This window comes from Ixodes scapularis, unplaced genomic scaffold, assembly GCF_016920785.2.
Source record: "Ixodes scapularis isolate PalLabHiFi unplaced genomic scaffold, ASM1692078v2 PGA_scaffold3__209_contigs__length_174095766, whole genome shotgun sequence".
NCBI lineage: Eukaryota > Metazoa > Arthropoda > Arachnida > Ixodida > Ixodidae > Ixodes > Ixodes scapularis.
Genome location: NW_024609868.1, coordinates 172,380,332 through 172,383,976, shown reverse-complemented (window position 1 = coordinate 172,383,976; position 3,645 = coordinate 172,380,332). Strand labels below are relative to the sequence as shown.

Sequence of the window (3,645 nt, the reverse complement as noted above, 5' to 3'; positions counted from 1 at the left end):
TATTTTCCATAGTTTTAAGATAGAACTACCTACTATAGGTCTTTTCAGTATTGCCTTTAACTTACCTTGTGTTTGGCACACTATGGCCTTAGTTGCCACTGTGCCATTAAACACCTAAGTTTCTTCTTCTTCCATGCTCTCCCGCCCACCGTAAAGGCAGGATACTTGAGCTGCAGAGTCCGCACTTTCATTCCAAACCCTCAGCGGTGTTTCCGTCGCCAACATTTTGGGCATGGTTCCCGAAACTGCCGTGGCCGAGAAACATGTGGAAAGTGCGGTGGTACTGACCATGTAGCGGACATCTGTGAATATGAACCGAAATGTGTAAACTGTAGCGGAGCTCACCCTGCTTTTTTTCGCTGTTGCCCAAAATGGAAAGAGGAAAAAGATGTGTTGACTTTCAAAGTGAAACGTAACCTGAGTTACCAAGCAGCCAAAGAACAGCTTGCCTTTCAGGCAAGGGGTTCTTACGCCCAGGCAGTGTTCAGGGGACCCCCACTGTCTACGGCATCTGTGGAGACACAGACTTCCCCGGAAGACCTGTCCTCTCCACGGCTGTACGACACGAGAGCGCACGACACGAGAGCGCGCGACGGGAGAGCGTCGCGACACGAGAGCACCTGCCATTTGAGCGCATGTGCGCGCCTTGTTTTCTCGAATCGAACGCCTTACGTCATTTTATTGGTGGAGCACGCAGACCTGTGGGAAGTCTAAAAAACACAATTTCCGCGAACTCGTAATGAAGACGCAAGATACAGAGTTTCGAAAAATATAGTTGTTTATCAATTGCCGTTCCATAGTATTAAAAAAAATTCAAAGACTGAATGATTGCGCGACACCGCGGAGGTACTCTAGCATGCACCTTTGGTCGTACTCTTCAACCAGCTTGCTCAGATTCTACGCGAACGTTGGTGGCCTTGCTGCTCCTTTGAGGCTCTCGGCGAAGTACATCCGCCAGCTTCTGCTCTGTCAAGCTCTGCTCCCTTAGGAATGCGGCCACTAGCTTGTACAAATGATGCAGCCCCAAGGACTTCTGGAATGCATTGTGCCAGGACTCGATGTGATTGTTGGTCCTCGGGAGCCCTTCGGTGACCCGCTCGTAGCAGCTCCAGAAGTCATGCGGGAATAGTGCTGGCCTACGCGAGCGGCTCCTTCCGATGCTGGAGCCCACGTACGTCCTCTCGAAGTAATCGAACATTTTGTTGAGGCCGTCGTCTGTTGAGGGAGCATCGTCTTGGAGCTCTTCCAGTCCTGGACAAAGACAAACGCAAAATGCTAATAATTACAAAATCAATGTATATAAATTCTAAAACTAAGACCAGATTTAACGAGAACCAATCCAGACAAGTAACGGAAATCAGTCTTGCACGACGTTGATATGACAAGGAGGCGGGCAACGCCACGAGGCCTGGCCCGCCAGTACTAAAAATTCCCTTTACCTCGCGCAATGTCCTCGGGTCGAACAAACGCCAGTGCCGGTATCATGCTCACTCTTCTGCGGAAGTCACTGTCCTCACAATATCTGCATAGAAAATTTCATACCTGAGAGGTCAATAATTACTTGTTATTTTTACCGATTTACCTGGCGATGAGGTGCTCCTCCTGCATACGGCGAACAAACGACTGTTTTAGGTGGAAGAAGCAGCCCGTCATTTTAGCTGTCGGGAACACCGACTGAAAAGCTCGCGTGGCCGCCACTTCAAAATTCATCATTAACGTCTGAGGTGACAGTCGGGGGCAAAGTTCCTTGAGTGTCCTGAAAACGCGCCCGTAGGCTTCCTGGCTCCGTTTGGTCATCAGGCAGTAGACTAGCGGTAACACCTTGCCATGAACAAGTCAGTGGATGGTATACACCTGCAAAGTAAGGACGCGCTATTTTGGAAGCGACATGATGAGATGGAAGCGGCGCACTGTACATTCAAATTTTGAGAACAAAAATTTAAAGCCGCTAGGTTTTACATATGTAGAGCAACATAGGCGTGCGTCGTACCTGATGGAAGAGCGACGGCGAGACGTCGAAAGTGCCATCGGCGAACCAGTCAGCGTACTGGCTGAGGAGTCGAAGGTTCTCGTCCGTCGCAAACATGAATAGACGATCTTTGTCTTGTGCGCCAGAGTCATACAGCAAAAACGATCCCCCGTCTGGAAGCGATTCAAGCCAGCTGGGGAGGTTGATTTCGTGAATATGCTGTGGAGCAGGCAGCGGCATGTTGAAGGCGCGGCGTGCCCTTTGTGCTGAGCGGGCCAAGGCGCTTACCGAGGGAAGCTGCAGCCGCTCAGAACCTGAAATAAAAATCGTCAATTTTCTGCAGTTAGGAACACCACGAAAGAAAAGTATTTGGGGCTGCTGGAGAGGGAAAGAGAAAAACAATCTTTTATTTTTATCCTTTTTAGTCCACGTCGTTGTCTATAAATTCATAGCATTCCTTGTGATGACGACGCCCACGATTATCTAAAGCACTTGTTTAGTTGCAATCCTGGTGAAATATCTCTGCTTACTTGTTAGGCCACTGGTAGCTTGCGCAATCATCATTTGCGGTTGATAATCGGTTGTCCTGGCCTTCTCCTTGACCGCAGAAATCACCTCCTCTGCCCGACAGACATCGGGATTCGGCAGGTGACCCTGGTGCTCGCCGGTGGTCTGCGCAAGTGTGCAGATATATTAAAAGTATGTTATTATAAAAATGGCACACTGAAGGCGACTCAGTGGTGGCACACTGAAGGTGGCGTACGTAATAGCTCAATCGTATAATCGAGTTCTGACAAATCAAAAATTCTAGAGACAGAAGTTTTATGGTACAATAACCGTTTGCTTACCTTGACGAGGGTCAGTGCACTGTCCCACCCCGCTGTTGTGGCTCGACCGCTGCAGCTTTTTTTCGAGCACCTCCATGTCCTCTGTCCGGTGTTCTCGTTCAGTCTATCCAGGTGATAGGAATAACCATTGTGTTGCAAAAGCGGATGATCTTTCTTAGACTTCGTGATCGATAGCATTTCCACGTCCTGAACAGCACTCCGTTGGAAGATCCGACTTAGTCGTCACGAACGCCCGCAGTGCCCAGCTCCCCTTTTATATTCGCCTCTATACCCACGGTTGACGGTTGATTATTAACCTTGGAAGGTTTTCTCTCAATAACGATAGGTGTTATTGGTGGACAGTTTGACCTCTGTTACGTATGAACCAAGGCCGACCGAAATGGAAGTTGTAACCTTTTTCACCGTATCTCCAAAATCGCGTCCCAGAACTTCGCGTGTGCCTTCTTAGAAAATTTGTGTTAAGCCTGATCGTTTAACGCGCTTTCCAGTGAAAGAACACAAAGGTTGTCCTCTCCAATGCTTGTATTTCCTTCGTTCAGGTTTTGTGCGACGAAGAGGTCGTCTTTCCATGGTTCTCCAAAGTTATTTTCGAACCTGTGAAAAGAAGCAGCCCTTTGTTCAGAGATAAATGGAAAGGGAAAAAGGGCTTAGCGTTCACGTTCTCATGAACTGCATTCAATTTTTCAGTGTCAAACGTTCTTCAAACAAGACAGTTAATGTCCAGGCGAGCTGGGGATAGTTAATCATGATGTGGCAAAAGCGAAAGTGAGGCGGAAAATTTGGATACCATGGAAGCCGAAGAAAAACTACAGAAGACGTCTCTAATGC

The 3,645-nt window shown here is 48.2% G+C and overlaps 1 pseudogene; it reads right to left on the bottom strand.

The window, feature by feature from the left end:
* Positions 1-984: 984 nt before the first annotated feature.
* On the bottom strand, positions 985-2,530 carry LOC120843468 (annotated as a pseudogene).
* Between the last annotated feature and the right edge of the window lie 1,115 nt (positions 2,531-3,645).